General features: G+C 31.7%; 1 long non-coding RNA gene across 1 annotated transcript in view; it reads left to right on the top strand.

Annotated features, from left to right (window-relative positions):
* The window catches only part of LOC139362167 (uncharacterized), a 100,041-nt gene that overhangs the window by 62,794 nt on the left and 15,078 nt on the right, over window positions 1–22,169 (top strand). Inside the window, exon 2 of the long non-coding RNA XR_011620523.1 lies at window positions 18,877–18,940. This is a non-coding gene — a long non-coding RNA (uncharacterized lncRNA). The remainder of the gene's footprint in view (window positions 1–18,876; window positions 18,941–22,169) is intronic.

A 22,169-nucleotide genomic window follows, 5' to 3' on the forward strand; every position in this document is an offset into this window, starting at 1 on the left:
GACTGTAATATTCATAAAAGCACTATAACTATCAGCAGATTTGGTCAAAAATACATGCTTCAAATCTGTAGCACTTTTACATTTTATGTATCTTCTAGAAGACTACCTCTCCCAATGTAGGGATACTTAATCTAACATAAAGGAAAAACACTACTTAATACAAACTCCTATTATTTCCAGAGATTGAGAGCTAACCTGTTTATGACACCTGGTCAGTTCCTATTCTTGATGTTTTCTTCTTCAGGTAAAAATACAAACAAACTGCAGTGAAGAAACGGCACTAAAGTCAATCACCATGTAACCTTGATTTATTCACAATAAAATGTAGTTTCTGACAGGGCGTGGTGGCTCATGCCTGTAATCTCACCACTTTGGGAGGCCGAGGCGGGCAGATCACGAGGTCAGGAAATCTAGACCATCCTGGCTAACAGGGTGAAACCCCGTCTCTACCAAAAAATAGAAAAAATTACCCGGGCGTGGTGGCGGGCGCCTGGCAGTCCCAGCTACTACTCGAGAGGCTTAGGCAGGAGAATGGCATGAACCCGGGGTGGGGGGAGCTTGCAGTGAGCCGAGATCGCGCCACTGCACTCCAGCCTGGGTGACAGAGTAGGACTCCGTCTCAAAAAAAAAAAAAAAAAAAAGTAGTTTCATTTCCCTACATTACCCTTTGTAAAACGTTTCGTAATTGGTCATTAAATCAGCTTCTAACTCCGGGTCTAAGTAATGATACAAAATTCCAGGATTCCAGTTCTAGTCTCCTTTTTTACCAGCTGTGTCACCTAAGAGTGGCTAATTTTTTTCTGTGTACCTCAGTTTTGTCATGGTAAATGGGGCAAACCTACCTGATAGAACTGTAAAGACTGTGAGTTAGTAAATGAAAGCTGGTTAGGAGGGTGCTTAACATACAGTAAGAATTATTCAGATATTTTTATGTTAATAAGCATACTATCACCCAATGTCACCTATACCATATAGCTATTTATTTACTTTCTCTGATAAAAATTCTAGTTATATTCACTTCATCAGCCTTTACCCCATAACATCACACACTTTCTCTCATCTCTCTAAGCCATTTCAATGTCAAATTGAATCCTGTGTTCTTTGTGATTAAGATCATAATTGATTTTTCTGAATTAAAAGATAATTTATTATATAGTAAAACTTACATTTAAAATCGAATTTGACACGTATTTTCAAGAATGTGCAATTCTTGAAATTTGGGGGTTCAGAGGTCTATGACTACACTTGTTTATTATGTTCTTCATATACAGTTGTTCTCATTTATTTATGGTTTGCTTTCAAGGTTTCAGTTACCCATAGTCAATTGCAGACCAAAAAAGAAAGGGAGAGAGACCACATTCACATAACTTTTATTGCAATATATATATTGTTCGTTGGTTGGTTTGTTTGTGTATTAGTCCATTCTCATCCTGCTGTAAAGAATTGCCCAAGACTGGATAATTTATAAAGAAAAGAGGTTTAATTGCCTCACAGTTCTGCATTGCTAGGTAGGCTACAGCAAACCTACAATAATGGTGGAAGGCAATGGAGCAGCAGTCACCTTCTTCACAGGGCAGCAGGACAGAGTGAGTGCAAGCAGGGGAAATGTCAGATGATTATGAAACCATCAGACCTCATGAGACTCACTCATTATCATGTGAACAGCATGGGGGAAACCGCCCCCATGATCCAATTGCCTCCCCCTGGTACAGCTGTTGACACATAGGGATTACGGGAATTACAATTCAAGATGAGATTTGGGAGGGAACACAGAGCCAAACATATCAGCTCATTTGTTTTTTGAGACAGGGTCTTTCTCAGACTGAAGTGTAGTGATATGATCAAAACTCACTGCAGCCTGGATCTCCTAGCTCAAGCAATCCTGCCACCTCAGCCTGCCTACTATCTGAGAATACAGGCAAGCACAGCTGTGCCTGGTTAATTTATTAACTTTTTTTTGTTGTTGTTGTTAGAGTCTGGGATTTCTATATGTTGCCCAGGCTGGTTTTGAACTCCTGGACTCAAGACATCCTCCTGCCTTGGCCTCCCAAAATGCTGAGATTACAGGCCTGCCCTGGCCAATATATTGCTATAAATTGTTCTAGTTTGCTATTAGTTTTTGTTGTTAATCTTATACTATGCCTAACTTATAAATGAAATTTTATCATAGTTATGTATATACAGGCAAAAACATAGTATATATAGCACTAGGTACTGTCCATGGCTTTAAGTATACACCAGAAGTCTTGGAATGCATCTCTTGTGAATAACAAAGGGACTAATTTATTCTATGTACTCAATTTTTTTGTGTGTTTGCCTGTTTTGTATATAGGTATCTGACAAAAATAGTTTCTAGTGCAGTTGTAGATCTGTCCCCTTTCTTTGTAATTCTGTTCATTTTTACTTCATGTTGTAACTTTCTGTTGGAATATTCCTTTTAATGTAATTTCAGAGCACCATTTATCTCCAATATCTATTTATTTTTAGTCTATTATCATACTATTAAAGCTATACTGGCTTCCTTTTTGTTAATATTTTGTCTTTATTGGTTAATCATTTTTAATTATATTTTTAATTTACTGTCACGTTTGTGTCATTAAAAAGTAGGAATTCTAAAAATTATCATCTGAAAATTCCTCTTTTAATCAACTAGTTAAATCTGTATTTATTCATAGTGATTACTGAACATTTAGATTTGTTATTGTTGGCTTTTTTAATACTTATCATGTCATTTTGTGTGTGGTGTGGAATAGTCTCTTATTTCCTTCTTTCCTGCTTCTTGTTACTTTGATAACTTTTTAATTTTTACTGTCAGATAATATTTCCTGTGTTTTATAACTCTGGAAGTTAACTACTTTAATATAATACTTAATCTTCTTTCTTATATTTTTAACATGTATGTTTAACTAAAAATATCATGAAGTCAATCAACCTGTCTATGCTCCTCCAGTACTTTGAAATTCTACTATGATTTATAATTCTCATATCCCCTTTCAGTCTGTCATGTTATTTATTTCTAATATATTAGTTATTATTTCTTTTAAGATAACAACCTTTTAACTGATTTTTATTTATATTTATCTAAACATTTAGTTTTAGCCTTCCTCTTCTGTAGAATTTTTTGGTATCTCAATTTTTCCTGGAGTTAGATTTCTGTATTGTGAAGCTCCTGCTTTAGTTTTTCAGCAGGGATCTGGTAATGTTAAATTCTTTTTGCTGAGAATAAACTGCTTATTCTACAATGACAATTTAACTGGAACACTGGTTACATTTACATGTTTGTTTTTTATCTTTTCAAGTTCTGTACAATGTAACCAGCTGTGGATTCTGTTGTTTTTGTTTGTTTGCTAGTTTTTATTATTTTGCTCAAAAGTTATTTATCCTTCAACATAGGAGTAAAGATTTATCTATAACATTCCATTTATACAGCAATTTTGGAAATTTCTCGTATACTATCTACTGTATTTAGCCTAATAGCCTATGAAATCTCAATTATTGCTATCATAGTAAGTATATATTACACCTTCACAATCTAGTCCACATTTTTATTAATATTTTTCTACATTTTATTTCTTTCACTTTGCAGCAATTTGATTAAGGACCTCAGCTCTATTTTCTAGGTCACTATTTCTTTGGTAGTTAATCAATCTAATTTTAGTTTTGAAGACTAAGTTATTCCCGCCCTGAAGTTCTATATGTTTTTCCTTTTCAAATCTGGCAGGTAGTTTTAACCAAACTTGGTGTTTCTGGTTAGCCTCTATCACTTTCCATACTGTCTATCTTCATTATAATTTAGAACATTTTCATTTGAAATGTTACCTTCCATCTCTCTCCTTCTTTACCCTTTAAAGTCAATTTTAGAACTATCATTAGTCTTTACAAAAAAAACATATTTTGGTTTGATAACACTTTACATTGTAACTTTGTTGTACATATTTCTATGCTTACATACATTGTTTCATTCTCTATTCTTCAGAACTTCTTAACATAAATGTATGTCTTGTTAATTCTCAATATTCTTCTTTCAATATAAGCATTTCAGGTAATTGCAGGCTCTCTAATTTCTATTTTAGTGGTATTTTACTCATTTTTATATGTACCCTTTTCCATTTAAAGTAATACATATTTCATTTTTGTTATGACTTCTTTGTTAGGAGTTTTGTGATGTCTTTTTTAAGTGGTTTGAAAAATCATTTTTTTCTTATTTCAAGCTTAGACAATTGTATTTTGATAAGCCACTCTAGATACTAATTCTGTGAAATTTTTTGATATTTTATGGTCAGAAATTTTTTTTTTTTTTTGAGACAAAATTTATCTCTGTCGCTCAGGCTGGAGTGATCTCAGCTCACTGCAACTTCCACCTCTCAGGTTCAAGAGATTCTCCTGCTTCAGTCTCCTGGGTAGCTGGGATAACAGGTGCCCACCACCACACTTGGCTAATTTTTTGTATTTGTAGTAGAGATGGGTCTTCACCATGTTGGCCAGGCTGGTCTCGAACACCTGGCCTCAAATGATCTGCCCATCTAGGCCTCCCAAAATGCTGGGATTACTAGGGCGAGCCACCGTGCCTGGCCTCAATATTTTTTGGTCAGATTTTCAAAATAAATCCCCCAAGATGACTTGGCATCACCTGCTGTTATGTGTAACCAGATGCAATTTGATATACAATTTGATAATAATTGCAAAAATAGCAAAAAATGTATAATCTGCTTTTATCAAATTGATTAGCTCAATAGTGTTAACTAATGTTGTTCAAAGTTTAATACATCATTGTTTTTGCTTTGTTTTATTACCTGTCGATTCCTAAGAAGTATGTTAAAACTACTCTTTATGAAAATACATTGTATTTTCTATCCTATTTTCTAAGAGACTTTTATTTTAGCTTGAATTACTGGGTAGATATAGGTACACTTTTTATACATTCCTAGTAAATTGAAATTTTAATTGTTACTTCGTGGCACTCTCTCTAGGTCTCACATAGTAATACTCTTTTGAAAAAGCTCTTGATGTATAAAACAACACAGAAAATTGCACAAATCAAAAATAAAGAGTTCAATAAATTTCTACAAAGTGAATGTATGATTGTAACCAATACCTAAATAAAAAGGTAGAAAAATACTAGAGTCCCAGAGAACCCCTAGTGTACCACCCATCAGATAAGAACTGTGAAGAGTTTTAGATTTTACCTTTTTCGTAAGTTGACAAGTAAACATTTTTTCATGTTACTCGTGCTTTAAGATATATATTAATATCACATTCTCATTTAAATCTTCAATCTATAAGCAGCTATTGACAATGAGCACTTTTTCGTCTATTAATGGTTCTTTTACTTTTAAAGTTTTTCACATATCTGGTGCGAATGCCCTGGATTTATGGATCACCTTAGGGACCACTGACATTTTTATAATATTGACTATTTGCAATCCATAGTTATAATAATTCATTACTTTTTCCATTTTTTTTTAACTTTCATTAATTTTTTATCTTCCATTAATTTTTAATCTTTATGTTATTTTCATTAATAATTTGTAATATTTTGTATAGGTCTTACAAATTTTTATTTAATTTATTTTTAGGTATTTGATGCTTTGATGTTATTAAAATGTATTGACATTAAATAGTAGTTTATTTTTACTTGTTAATGGTATGGAAAAACACAATAAATTGTATAGGTAACCTTGAATCCATCAACCTTCCTAAAAGTACTTATCTATTCAAATAAGTCATTTGTAGATTAATTGGAATTTTACTTACACAAGTATGTCATCTATAAAAGTTCTTTCTGTCAAATCTTACGTGTTTTGCTTCTTTTCCTTCCTTATTGTACTATCTAGAACCTCCGTATACTATTGAATAGAAGTAGAAATACCACTTGTCAAGTTCACATCTAGTTCTTAGTGGTAAACATATTAATGAATTAGTAACATATTAATAAATCCTACAAATTATACTGTTCTCCCCAAAATTTTTGTAGACAATGTATTAGGTTAAGAGAATGATTTATTTCCAGTATGCTAGTAATAATGACATTGACCGGGTTCTTAAATTTTAGCAAATAATCATTCTGCATATCTTTTGTTATAGTAAATTAGGTTGATTGACTTTCCAAAGTTTACAGAACCTTGAGTTTCTTGAATAAATCCAAATTTTGTCCTGATGTTTAATCTTTGTTTTAATTCACAATTCTAACATTTTTTATAGATGTTTGCTTTTTGAAGGATTGCCTTGTAATTTTTTTTTTCTTCCTTATAATATTCCTGTCAAGTTTTGGCTGCAATGTTATGTTGGCTTTACAAAACAAGTTGCAAAATTATCCCTACTGTTCTATTTTCTGGAAAGTGTTTATGACAATTACTTTTTAAATGCTTGGAGAAAATACGCTTTGTTATTTTCTCATTTCATTTTCCATATCCCTGTTTTTCTCAGAGATTATGTTTATGAAATCAAATTACTCCATTTAGTATTCATTTTTAAACAAATCTGGCTATACATTGTCTGTTTTCAGTTGTCCAAAATTATTTGCTGTTATTTATAAAGGCTAAGTTTTGCTTGGGTATAAACTTACTTCAAGACATTAAAAAGATCATCCCATTGAAGTCTGGCTTCTATGCTTATTTTGAAAACCCATTGCAAGTGCTACTGTTGTTCTGTTGTTCATTTAATGGCAATGTGCCATTTCTTTCCCTGTGGATATTTTTAATATTCACTCTTATCTTTGCTTTTGATCTGTTTTACTATAATAAGGCTAGATTTGGTTGTATTTAAACCTACTCTTCTTAGGGTTTGCTTATCATCCTGAATATGTGGCTTGACTTTTTCTCATAAGTTTGTGATGATTATTTCTTTGAGTATTGTTCCTTTCCCACAGTCTATTCTCTTTTCCTACAATTCCACTAATACCAACATGAGAACATTTGAGCATGCTCCAAATTTGTTTCTTTTTCATTTATTTCTCTCAGTACTTGAGGTTCTGCATTTTCTAATTTCTTATCTTCCTCTGTCTGATTCCATGTCCAATTTTCAATATTTAATTGAACTCATCCATTAAGTTCTAAGTATTAGTTAGTATGTTTTAAGAGTCTTTTAATATATTCATATTCTCTTGTGAACTCCCAATAGTGCCAACTATTTTTTAATTATTTTTAAAGACTTTCATCAGACTTACATGAATTCCACATACTTTTCTTGTATTTGCTAGCCATCTGGATCATTCCTAACACTTTATATTATGATTTTTTTCTGCATTTTATTTGTAATATGTTAGATATGAGATACATGTTCTTGCTTAGGTAAATATCTAATATTTCTTTTTTTAAAAAATTTTGCCCTCAGAGTTGTGTACATAAAAATAATGGAAGTTCTAGACAATTGTTTCTTTTCTCCATAAAGGGCCTATTTTCTTCACTTCTGTCTGCAATTGAGCTAGGTTGGGTATGTTTTGGCATTTGAGTAGACTAAAGTGATCTCTGCTTTGCTTCTGATTCTCAAGCAAGCATCTGAAAAACAGGGGAAAATTCAATTTTGCCATCAAAATATTCCACCTTAGCTCTTAAACATTCAGCCCCATTCAGGTTCAAAATCTTACAAGTATCTTCAGGGGGAAAGTCATGAGTCTGCCGCAGGTATTAAAAATGTTTATTACATAAACAATAAAAGTTTTTACTTGTGTGTGTACATGTTACAATTGCTGACATTAGCCTATGCTCTGTGCTTATACTACATCCTTTTCTCACACTTTCAGCAATATATAGCTAAATTACACTAGTTCTGGAAAAAGAGAGACTCTGTGAAAAATTATGTCCTAAAAAATTAAGAAATATTGTTTATGAACAGCAACCTTCTACCTAGAAATAGAAAATTAAATTAAAATCTTGGTTTTAAAATAATACGTGTGAAAATTCTATATTTCTGTCTTCCTTAGCCCAACATCAGATGCTCTGACCCCCTGAATGTACCCTACATTTTGTGCTGTAATGTTGCACTTACGAACAAGTCTAAGGATATGTATACCCTTATACCCTCAAATTTTCTAGCTAATTTGATGAAACTTATTTCAACATAATTTTTCAAACAAAGTGTTCTTTTTAAAGTGACATTATTATTTGCCTCCCTAGAGTAAGCAACAATTTAATAGTTTGATATTATATCCATAATATTTAATCATAACATGTTAGATGAAAGATACAACTCGTTAATATAAACTACAAACTCAGTGGTGGATTTGAATGTGAATTCAGTATCTGATTTTATACTCAAAATCATTGTGAAACGCTGCTTTGGTTTAAAATCCTACTGCATTTTTATTACCCCCTTTCCCATTCTCAGTATGGAACCTGATGTTGTATCATGGTGACATGGTGACACTTCCTTTTTTTTTTTTTTTTTTCTTGAGACGGAGTCTCGCTCTGTCGCCCAGGCTGGAGTACAGTGGTGCGATCTCAACTCATTGCAACCTCCTCCTCCCGTGTTCAAGCGATTCTCCTGCCGCAGCCTGCCGGGTAGCTGGGATCACAGGCACGCGCCACCACGCCCGGCTAATTTTTTTGTAATTTTAGTAGAGATGGGATTTCACCGTGTTAACCAGGATGGTCTTGATCTCCTGATCTCGTAACCCGCCTGCCTCGGTCTCCCAAAGTGCTGGGATTACGGGCGTGAGCCACGGTGCACGGTGGACACTTCCGTTCTTTAGTAATAATAAAGGATATGTGAACACATGCAAACGCTGACTTTGACATATTAAGTAATACACCTAATGTATTCCATGTGTTTTATAAACAAATTAAGAATTAAACAAAAAAAAAGTAAGGTATTCTTTTACCTGCATGTTTATAGTTTAAAGATTTTGTATATATCATTTCATTTCAAGTACTATTAATATTTGCTAAATACAAATTTCTCTAATACATAAGTACTGTTAGTAGAGTTTTAGTTACCAGATAAATGAGAAAATTAAACTATTTACATTATATAACAGTTAAATTTAGAACAACCAGTTCATTATTATATCTAGCTGAATTTATATTTGGAATAAACCATCAACAGAATCTTTAAATAATAATAAAAATGAGGTGGATCTGATTAGGTAGAGAAATAATAAAATTATCTGTTACATGCTTGAAAAAATTCAAATCTTAAGCACCTTTCTCATTTTGTGGCTAAACCTATGAATATGTTTATAGAGAAAAAATGTATTATTTTGTTTAATTCTTAAAATACAGAATATGATTCTGTAAGTTCTTTTAAAAATGTTTAACCATACTAGAAATGCATAATATATTTTCATTCAAAATAATTCAAACTCTCATTCAAAATGTATTATTTACATCCCAGCGTTCTTTAAAAAGTAATTATCGATGTTCTGTGTATTTTTACAAAAAATACCTGGAAAAAAGTATTTAACATAAATTGCAATATAACATACCTATAATTCTGCAAGACTTCTCTTTACACTAATCGCTTATTTGTTAATTTCTCTAGTTAGCTTATTATCTTATCTCTTACATATTACTCCATAGTATGTCTATAGTGTGATTATCATTGTTATTTCCCACTCTCCAGATATTTAGGGAGGCTCTAGCTTTTTGTTACTATAAATAATCTTAAATTAACATCCTAGAATATACACTTCTGTGTTAATACAATTACACTTACCTAGAATAGATTCTAAAACATTTATTAATATATCAATGTATTTATTTATTTTAATGTGTATTGGCAGGTTTCCCTTCAAACTAAATGCTCCAGTCTAAAGCATTACCTAAGAAATTATCTCACACGAGTCAGAATGGGTATTATTAAAAAGTCAAAAAATAACAGATGCTGGCAAAGTTGTAGAAGAAAAGGAACACTTTTACGCTGCTGGTGGGAGTGTAAATTAATTCAACCATTGTGGAAGACAATGTGGTAATTCTCCAAAGGCCTAGAAACAAAAATACCATTTGACACAGCAATCCCATTACTGGGTATATATCCAAGGGAATATAAATCATTGTATTATAAAGACACATGGATGCATATATTCATTGCAGCACTGTTCACAATAGAAAAGACATAGAACCAACCCAAATGCCCATCAATGATAGACTGGATAAAGAAAATGTGCTACATATACACCATGGAATACTATGCAGCCATAAAAATGTATGATATGATATTGTTTACAGGAACATGGATGGAGCTAGAGGTCATTATCCTTAGCAAACTTGCACAGGAACACAAACCCAAATACTACATATTCTCACTTATAAGGGAGCTAAATAATGAGAATACCTGGGCATACTGAGGGAAACAACACACATTGGGGTTTATTGGAGGGTGGAAGGTGGAGGGTGGGAGAAGGGAGAGGATATGGAAAAATAATGAGTACTAGGCTTCAAACCTGTGTGATGAGATAATCTGTACAACAAACCTCCATGACACTAGTTTGTGTGTAAAAAAAAAAAGCCTGCATATGTAACCCTGGACTTCAAAGTTAAATTAAAAAAATGAAATTAAAAAACAACAACAACAACAACAACAAAAAACATTTACCAGTGTTCAAAACCACATTTGAATGGTCCTTGTCTTAAAATAATATGTTAATGCTTAGATAAGCCAGTGAGTCCAAATCAGTAATGAACAGGTAGTAATAATAGTAACCAGAGATTATGTATTAAAATGTTCTTTTTTTAAAGACTATGTATCTTTTTCAAAATACCTGAAGAAAAATAGTAAAGAAATATACTGTTTAAACACAGATTCAATCTCTCCTAATAAAACATAAAAATAAAGACATAAGATTTGACTGTTTCCAAAGAACTTAACAGCATTTTACATGTAGTATTTTTTCACACATAAAGCTATCTTGCATCTAACAAGGTAAAATTTACAGTTAGTAGCATCTAGTAAAAAATCACCTCATAATAAAAAGTGAATCAATAAAAACTATTTGAAGAAATTGTTTAGATGAAAGTATTCCTAGACATTAAAATATATGACTGTATTATATATATTCAGAAACTAGATGAATCATTGAACTTATTAAGTAGAAGCATAGAAGATATAAAATAAAAATATGAAGAATAAAATTACAATGCCTGAAAAAATCCACCTGGTGGGATTTATGGAAGAGTAGACATTGTAGAAAAATAGGTAAGTAAACTTGAGGACATAGAAATAGAAACAATGCAAATAAAAGAGATAAAACAATTAAAAATAACAAAATATCAGTGAACGGCAGGATAATTGCAACCAGTCAATATCACATTGTTTTCTCAAAAAAAATGAGTAAAGGAGAGAAGAAATATTGAAGATATAATAACCAACATTTCTCAAATTTGATAAGTGTAAACTCACATTTTCAAGTAGCTCCCCAATACCCCAGAATCCTCCATTCAAAAAAAAAAAAAAAAAACTGGATAAAATGATACTATGTCACATCATGATGAAATTGCTTTCAACAAACCATGAAAACAGAAAATTTAAAAATTAGAAAGAGAAAATAACACATTATACATTCAGAAAGCAGATTTCTCATCAGAAATAACACAAGTTGTAACACAATGGAGCAACATATTAAAACACTGAAAAAAATAGTACCTAACCCAGAAAAATATTTTTCAAACATAAAGTTAAAATATATTTTTTCAGAAATGCAAAATTTGAAATCCTTCATTGCTAGTAGATCTCCACTGAAAAAATAATAAAGAATTGGTAAAAAAAAAAATAGAAATAATGAATAAGACCTACTACTTGATAGCAGAACAGGGTAAATATAGTTGATAATTACTTAATTGTACATTTTTAAACAACTTTAAAAAGTGTAATTGAATTGTTTGTAACTCAAAGGACAAATACTTGAGGGGATGGATACCCTATTCTCTATGATGTGTTTATTTCACATTACATGCCTGTATCAAAATATCTCATGTACCCCATAAATATATGCACCTACTATGTAACTGCAGAAGTTAAAAATAGAAAAATAAAAATAAAAAATAAATAAACTCTTGCAAACAAAAGAAAAACACCAGATGGAAACCTGTATCTAAAATAAGAAGTGACAAATTCTTGAAATGGTAAACACCATACAAAGTATGAAGATTTGTTTTCTTAATTCTTATTTTCTTATTTTTTTAATATCAGCTTTTTAAAGCAAAACAATATATGGCAAGGCATTTTTTCATATTATTTAAACTGATTTAAAAGTAATAACAAAGGTGTGGAGGGAAAACAACTGAACACAGTTGTATGTATAGGGTGTGTTTTAAGGTTCTTACACAAAATCTCTCTCTTGTTTCATCCTTTCTTTCCTGTTTGGACTCTAAATTTTGAAATACAAACGTAATATATGTACAAAGAAGGCATCAATTACCTACTTTATGAAGTATTTCATATACAGAAAATTTATATAACATAAAAGATTCACTCTTATAACAGTATACATCTGAACAAAATTTCTGTTAAGTTTATAAAGAAAATTCTAGGCCAACATCCTAATACAGTTTTGTTTTAAGGATTAACTGAAAGAGAAGCTTATCCTAATTTAGGTTAGAGAAAATTCATATTTTCTATATGAATAAGAATAGGCCATTAGAAAAATAAAATATAAAAGTTACATATAAGTGGTTTCAAGGACAACTGCTACCATGGGCTGAAAATCTTATTACTTATACCACATGAAAAGGTTTTAATGAAAAACAGTAACCTATCATCATGCCAAAATTGATATCAAAATTTGCATAATCAAATTCCTCAAAATCAAGGCAGAATATCTATGAAAAATAGAAAATGTTTGCCATACTTATTCATTCAGATTTCCTTTGATTTTAATTCTAATCATTTATCTGATAATGATAGTCCATTTGATGTCTAAAATCCATGGGTAAAATTAAGAAAATTTTAAACTGACAAAAATGGCATAAGCTAAAAACTCGATGGTGTATTGTAAAGTTAAGTGGATTGAGCTAGACCGACTTTGGTTCAGATCTTAACTTTTTAAAATCATAGTCATCGCGTCTAGATAAGTCCCAAAACCATTTTGACTTTAAAAGCTCCTAACTAGAAATTGACATATAAATTTAGTTTGATTATTACATTAATTAATATATGTGAGATATCTAATACATAACCTTCCTTGTAAATAAATCAATCTGTATTTATTTTCAATTTACTACAGAGTTTCAAAGCATCTTTGAAATAAAAATAAATATTGTTACTGCTTTATGAAGTAAAGAATAGTGAGTTATTGAATATAAAATTAAACAAGGAGCATAAGAAATTAAATAAGTAGCATCTCTTTTATTGCTTTTGCAATTTTTTATAAGGATGTACACTTAGAGAGACACAGGTTTAACAATTTTGAAAAGCAGAGAAAGTTCAAGATTTTTATTATAATATGCGGAAGACAAAGTTAACATTGATAAATATAGAATTTTAAAAATTATTTTCTACAGTGTTATGTCCACAAATAGTATTTGAAAATGATTTTGTAAATGAGCAAGCATTGTCTTTTGTGTAACTTTCAGCTAACGATAAAAACATGGTTACCTACTGACTTTGACTTCCAGAAAAAGGCAAATGTGGAAAAACGGACTTGATTTATTGTAAGAAGAATTAAATTTGAAGTGAGGGTTTTGAATAATAGCTACAGCTGAAATATTACCATAGGATAGTACTTACATGAGTACAGATGGGTAAAACTTTTTCCGTGGAGATCTTAACCACTTAGACGGAATGTTAAAACACATGGTTAATGGAAAAACTGGAATAGTTGCCTTGCCTCACTAGATCCAGTTTTTCTAAGAGACTCTCCCTGTTCACTTGGACTGTGAGATGAAGAGGGAGAAAGTAGTTAGTAAGGAAGGTCAGTTATCTAAAGATTCACTTGATTATGTATATAATTATCAGAAAAAATTCTCAGAATCATAAATTGTCTACCTGAAGTTTTGTCTATAATTCTAAGGTTGAATTTCTAAATTCTGTAGCTACCCTTCTACTTGGAAAGATTAAAGAAGCTGTATATTGGAGAATTTTCACAACATTTCCTGATTTATCACAACTTATTTATAAAATTTGTGAATCTCTTAAACTCAAATATGTGACCATAATGCTAGTACAGTGCAATTTGAAACTTATAGTAAAATGTAAGTTATCCTTATTTTTCAATTTTAATTGTAGAAATATATTAGGTGTAAAGGTCACTGGAACAGAATACAATAACTCTGAAAATCAAAAGCATATTCATTTATTGAAAAAAAATTAAGAGCATTTAAAATAGGGGAGAAAGTGGTTAATCATCCAATAACTAGATACTGAGCCAATGATTACAAAAATTATTTTAATATTTGGAAAACATGCATTAATTTGACTCCATAAATCAAAATAGTTTTATTATAGAAAAAATAATTAAAATGAAAAATAAGAAGAGAAAAGTAAGAGAATAATATACTTGAATAAGTTTATATTCTCAGAAAGGCAAGGGAATTCTAAAATTCTAAAAATTAGTAAAAGTGAATATTACTAAATAGTATTATTAAGTTTGGCTCTGCAAGTTCCAAAACTGTCTAAATGCAAATATATATAGTGAGAAATTTAAATAAAATAGAAAAAATAGAAACCAAATTTAAAGAGAACAACCTCCTTGAGAAATATTCACATTATATAACAAAAAATTAGATAAGGAGATCTTCTGAATTAATTCAAGCCAATGGTTTATTCTATAATATCTATTAAACTATCAATCAGCGGTTTGCACTTAAAAAAACACTGTAGTGAGAGCCAGATTTCTGGTTATAATGCTAATGCTCATTATTTTTGCATTAGTGATGTGTCTTGAGTCAGTCACTTAATAGCTATGTTCTTAATTTCATTATTTGCAAAATGAAATTTTAGACTGAATGATTGACAACTTTTTTTTTTTTTTTTTTTTTTTTTTTGAGGCGGAGTCTCCCTCTGTTGCCCAGGCAGGAGTGCAGTAGGGCAATCTCCGCCCACTGCAAGCTCTGCCTCCCGAGTTCAAGCCATTGTCCTGCCTCAGCCTCTGGAGTAGCTGGGACTACAGGCGCCCTGCTAATTTTCTGTATTTTTAGTAGAGACGGGGTTTCACTGCGTTAGCCAGGACGGTCTTGATCTCCTGACTTCGTGATCCACCTACCTTGGCCTCCCAAAGTGCTGGCATTACAGGCGTGAGTCACTGCGCCAGGCAGACAGCCTTTTTCTTGTGATAATACTATATAATTCGTAGTAGTGGATAACTCCATAGGTGTTGAAATAGAAGCCATGCTTCTCATCCTTAGGACTTTACATTTCAGCTGAGGTTATATAATAATATATGTGCACACAATTACTGCTAGTTGTAAATAAATTCCAAATATGTGTAATTGTTAACATCTGCTCTAAGAATTCAGAAAGAATAAATATATTGGCTTTGTTATTTGTTTAAGAAGATCAGGAAAGGATTTACAAAAGTTCCGATAAGTGAGGAAGGCATTTCAGGGTATTGAATAATCAAAGAGATCTTGAGGAGGCAAGCTGAGTCGTGTTCCAGGACACAGAGTGGATGTGGTTGACTGAGGGTGGCCTCAGATCTCCTTCCCAATCCTAAAGTCACATTGTTTATAGCCATAATATACTAGCATTACTCGGAAAAAATAGCTTAGTTACCATGGAAAAAGATGAGGTAGAAAGCAACTCATATTCTAAGGAATCAAGACATTGCTGGTCATTAATACACTGTCATTTAAATGCCTTTGACATATCAAAATGTTAACCTGTATGTGTGTGTGTGTGTGTGTATTATATATAATATATATGAAAAAAGATGAGGTAGAAACCAACTCATATTCTAAGGTATCATGACATGGCTGGTTGTTAATACACTTTCATTAAATGTCTTTAAATATCAAAATTTTAACCTGTGTGTAAAAATATGCATGGCTAATATGTGAAAGCTGTTGAGAGCAAATTCTAATGTTTTTGAGAAATACAAACAAGATCACATTAATTATACCACATTTCATAGGTTTCTTCACCTGTCTTATTCAATTAGTAAAATGATTTTGCTTTCTAATCTATGTCTGATGTCATGGAGCTCGATAATCTCATGTAGATTCACATGGCTTCAAAATACAGAGTCAAGTCAAACAGTAATATTCTGTTCTATCTCTACTTAAAAAAGCAAAAGATATGACAAAAATAAAATAATATATCATAGGTAACTGTTTTTAATTAAAATTATTTGGAATATTACATACTTTTATTTTAAGGTTTTATTACAAGCACAGATAAAATGTTACCATTTAAAACAAAGAAAACCAAGATTTTCTCTCAAATATTGAAATTTTGAAAGTAATTGATAAAAGATTATAAATGCTAATTTTTATTTAAAGTAACTGGAATTTCAAAGAATATTAGTTATATTTAATTCTCTTTACATACCTGAAAAGAAAAATTTGGCACTAAAGAATGTCAAACAATTGAATTGTATCCTTTTATGTTTCAATAAGATAAAACTCAAGACTACTTGCCATGGTCCTCTAATTGCATTTCAGTTTATATATAGGGTGTGTTTTAGTCTATTCTCATACTGCTAATAAAGACATACCTGAGACTGGGTAATTTATAAAGGAAAGAGGTTTAATGGACCCACAGTTCAGCATAACTGAGGAGGCCTCACAATCATGGTGGAAGAGAAACAAGAAGCAAAGGCACATTTTGCATGGTGGCAGTCAACAGAGCTTGTGTAGGGGAACTCCACTTTATAAAACTCTCAGATCTCATGAGACTTATTTCCTATCACAAGCACAGCACAGGAACAACGTGCCCCCATGATTCAATTACTCCTCACCAGTTTCCTCCCATGACACATGGGAATTATGGGAGTTATAATTCAAGATGAGATTTGGGTGGGGACACAGCCAAACAATATGAGGGTGGCAGTAAAACATGGAAAAAATGATATTACTTTTCCATATAAAATAATACCAATAAGCTATTATGTGTTTGCCTATGTTTTCAGATTGAATGTCATGTAATACCAAATGTAGTGCCTGAAAATATGATCATTAGTTGAGAGCTGATTAAGGAAAACATATGCAGCATTAGTGCTCATATAACTTTTATAAAATTATACAGAGGACATTATAATGATTACCAACAGTGAAGTTTCATCTTCCTGCTTGGATTTATGTATATGTGTAGCTCTGATTATCTAAAAATGTATACAGTTAATGCAAGGGTTATGCTTAACATAATGGAAAACGTGACTTTCTCTTTTAAATGTGTCTGTCTCATTTTTTAGACTTGAAAATATGTATAAATCTTTAATTTTAGAAATTTCAACAAAATTTGCATCACAAATATAGAGAAAACTAAAATACTGTGCAGTTAATTCTGAATATGTGAGATCATGGAGTAGGTGAAAATATGTTGGTCTTCCAGAAGGTCAGAACAAAAGTTATATATCATCTAAATATTTTATCTGGGATCTTTTAATGTTTCATCCTTTCAAAAAAATGCATGACTATTGTTTAACAAAAGTAAAAGTACCTTCCATACATCAGATTTCTAATCTGGTTCTAAATCAAAATAAATTTTAACTTGGGCATTTAAAAAAAATGTTACTTCCACCAAAACTGCTAACTTCCTCTAGTTATCAAGTTTTCCATTCAGATGTCTCTTATATCTCTTACAATTCTGAGATTGAAGATTTTAACAACAAGGTTGATTGTCTTCCCTTCCCACTGATGATGTTACATGATTAGTACCATTAATGGCACCTTCAATTTAATGCTAACGTGAATAGACTGTATCTGTAATTTTTCATATAATAATTTATATGTTATCAAATTAAAAACAGATAATCAAGAAAGTATGTCAATTTTTTTCAAAGATGAAAACTAGTTCATAAAATTATAGTTAAAATGAAAACACATTCAAAGGTTGAATGAAGTATGATCGGATCCTAGGTTGAGAAATGTAGCTTATTTAACATGCCAAGTAATCAACATTTTTATGTTTTTAAGGCAGTTCCCTATGTTTCCACATTTAATAAATTTAAAAAGTATTAATTGTTTTCCTTTACTTTTGAAAGTGATTATTCACACTGATTTGCCTACGCTTTGGCTCCTTAGGTTGGAACTGGGTCTAAAATGAAAAGAAAAAGCCAGGGGTATGGCAATTTGAGCAATCTGGCATAAAATAATAGCAGTTGACACTGAAGAATCAGTTGAGATTCTATTACCTGAAAGCAGACATTGCAGTAATCTGGTGTTCCTTTTGTTCTGGACAACAGCATTTACTCTAGAGCCAAATGAAATGCTTTCTACTGCTCTCTTAGAAATGTGCAACAGAGTTCTTTGGATAAATTTATCTTTAAAGTCTTGAGAACAGCTAACTCCAGCAGTCAATTCCCGGCTAAAGTGGCATAATCTCTGGCAGCGTACACATGAGCATATAAAGATTGTTCTAATAGTTTATGGTATGCAAATATAACTCAACACTCGATAATAGAGAAATGTTAATGTTTTATATTAATTTTAATATTTCAAAAGAAAAAATAAATACCCAATTAAACATAACATATATTTCATCTTTTTAATCTTTGTTGAAAAATTATACTTCATATAATCTTTAAATTTTAAAAATTTGCCAATAATTACTTTCTGTGAAAATAATTTATGTTGGCCAAATTATGTTTGTAATAGCCACTATTTGAGAAATTAGTTTTAAAATACAAAAATAAATGCCTTCGGGAGATTCAACATGTAATTATAGTCCCACTACTTGTTATATCCTACTTAATGTGCAAATAAAATTGTCTGTATGTTAGGAAACTAACTTTAATATTTGTCTACCCAAAAATCCTCCAAAGTTTCCCCTTTTTTCTTGGAAATCCAGGTTCAGAAGAATGGAGATAGGAGTGAAGAAAAGACATATAATTTTATGGAATAAGAAAAAAGAGGTAAGGATAGGTTGTTTGATATTAACATTCTATGCTTGATTATAAGAGTTAAAAACCTGAAAAATCAGGGGAAACAACACAAAACCCTCATATCTTAAGCCACATGCTATCAAAACACAAAAATGCTCAGTGTCCCAAGCTTTAAAAATAGCATCGCACCATGGAAATTTTAAAGTTAAAAATAATATGCCTCTTAAATTGAGGTCAACTTATAACTGACAACTGGTGTTCACACATTATTTCCAAATATATTCATGTTCAACTCACAACAATGTCTGTAAAAAATGTAAAATTAGAAGCAGTAAATAACATACCATGAATTCATAAAGGGGTAATGTTTTTGGAAAAGGAAAATGCTACCAAAAAGTAAAAATAAAAGACAGTAGGGGCCTTGTATTTATTATCAACACCTTTTGTACTTCTGGAAAATACCATTTTAAACTGTATACCATAAAAGACACTATTCCCCAGACACTGACAATGGACATTCATACAAACAGCAGAGTGCATTGATTGCTTATCTGTTTATCAGTGTATTTATGGATGCATTTATCTATCTCTTCTTTGGAAAACAGATAAGAAAACAGGATAAACAAGTAATAAACTATGTTAATTCTTTGAAATTTGAACTAATATTCAAAATTAAAAAAGAAAATTTCCTAGGCAAATGCCAAATTAACTGAATGAAATGTGATCACATATTCATTGGTGATTGAAATTGCCGTTGGTCTTTCAATATTGAACACTTGAAAAAATGTTCAAAAAATACCATCTTTCTTTCAAAGCAAATATTGCACTGAATAATGTTAAATAGGCAAGGGAAACTTTACTTAAGGCTATTGCAACAAAAAAAAGAGACTAGAAGTGAGTCTGAACTCAACTCTGAATCAACAAAAGGCAGTAGAGATTTTAAAGGCTGCTGTGAAAGGGAGATCATTGGCCATCTCTGTTTGCTTATTGGCTTTACCCAATACAAAAGTAAACTTTCTCATTATCTGCATGACAGGAGGTAGTTTTCCAGCTTGAATCCAGGTGCCTACTGATATTAGGCCTCTACCCTCCTACAGAAACTGAGATAGAGGCTCTATTATTTTTGTTGTTTAAAGTTCAAAGTGTCCTTGAAAAGTACATTCCTAGATTGTGAAACTGGCAAAAAGCTGGGATATTTATATTTCTGAAAGACAGAAAGAATTTACAATGACAAGATTTCTAAAGTAAATCCCCTAAGAAAAGGGTGGTCAGGCACCTAGTGTGAAGAAACTTGTCTGAAGTTTGCGCACACCGAGGGGATAGGAGTAAGGCCTTCTTGGTCATTTTAAATAAGCTTCAGTGTTTATTTTACAACATCTTTTTGTTTAATTAAACTTATCTCAGTATATTTTTTAAAAAGATTTACAAGCTTATAAAGATTTTTTTTACAGTGTTATGTAAAATTTTATATTTAACTTATTGTGAGAATAATGTAAGCTTTGAATCAATTTAAGGTTACTTTAGTCCACCAGAAAAAAATAAAATGACAAATGAATGTAAATATTTTTCAACACCTAATATGTTTATATAGTATTAATCATTTTAATTTGCTGTTACAGCACCACTTGTTTTTTCTTCCTCCAATTCGTTCAGCTACCTACCTCCTAAACATAGGGCTGTCCCTAGGATATGCTAAGCCAGGGAAATTTTTTTCTTTCTTTTTTTTTTTCTTTTTTTGTGAGACAGAATTTTGCTCTTGTTGCCCAGGCTGGAGTTCAGTGGTGTGATATCAACTCACTGCAACTTCCTAGGTTCAAGTGATTCTCCTGCCTCAGCCTCCTGAAAAACTGAGATTACAGGCACACACCACCACACCCAGCTAATTTTTTGTATTTTTAGTAGAGACAGGGTTTTATCATGTTGGCCAGGCTGGTCTCGAACTCCTGACCTCAAGTGATCCACCCACCCTGGCCTCTGAAAGTGCAGGGATTACAGGCGTGAGCCACCGTTCCCAGCCAGAAATATTTTTTTATGATACTTTTGTCTATATACATTATTTGAGGTACCTCATGTCAGCTGATCAACATCATTCTCTTGCTTATTGGCACACATCCTGTGAAAGAAATTCTGTACAGGCCAACAGGAATAACTTCTTCACAAGGTTGCTGTCATCCTGGAACCTAGAGAAGCCACATACCACTGAGTCTCCCATAGGAGAAAGATACAGAGCTCCTTATGACATCTAGTTGACCCACGGCCAAGGTGGTCAGTGAGAATTCCAAGAAAAGAGGTTCACAGAGGGGCTCATATCTACCACCACTGGAGAGACCCTGTAGTTCCCCAGGTATCCCTAAGAATTCAGATAACTTTCAGAAAGGACCCCTAAAGCTTGTGGAATTGCAATCTAAATGTTAGTGTTGTCTCCTTGTGTTGTTTTCACTACCCATAGGCCATTCTCTCCTTTCACCTAGCCAGTGCTCATCAGCCTTAAAATCTCAAGTTAAGCTGCACTAGGAAAGATTTCCAGGCCTCCTCTGACTAGACCCAACCATCTATTTTTTATCTATTTTAAAGTCGTACCCTTCTCATCGTATCATTAAACATAGCTATATTTAAATAACAATCTGGACAATTATTTAATGGCTATCTTGGAAAGACTGTTACCTTAATGAGTTCAATGATTCTTTCCCACCCCTACCCCCACCCCATTTTCTATTATATAACACAGATCTTGTTAACATGATCCATATTTGATGCATATTGATGAATAAGTACAACTATTTTTGAAATCATTTTATTTTATTTATTAATTTCAACTTTTATTTTATACTCAGGGGTTACATGTTGTAAAATTCTTATGTTTTTCCCACCCCTGTATTGAAAAATACTGCATAATTCCCATATAGATTCCTATCTTATCTGTATTAATTCAGTTTGGATTGGATGTAAATATTTCGAATTTTCTCCCAGGTTGTAGTTATTATAAGTTTGTTACACTGGATAGCCATTTTACTTGTACTATTCCTTAGTCTTATCAAAACTGGGGTAAACATAATAACTTTCATATTGAAGATGATAATAAAGATAACAAAGTTTTATATATTTTGCCAAGTGAACACACTTTGTAAGTAGCAGAGCCAGACTTCTGCCACAAGCTAACTTACTCCAGAGCTCGTATCTTTATATTATCTTAGTTCATCAAGAATATATTGTTTTTACTTTGCTATGGAGACACAAGAAATTTTCACGGATTACTATA

The sequence above is a fragment of the Macaca nemestrina genome, chromosome 3 (assembly GCF_043159975.1).
Source record: "Macaca nemestrina isolate mMacNem1 chromosome 3, mMacNem.hap1, whole genome shotgun sequence".
NCBI lineage: Eukaryota > Metazoa > Chordata > Mammalia > Primates > Cercopithecidae > Macaca > Macaca nemestrina.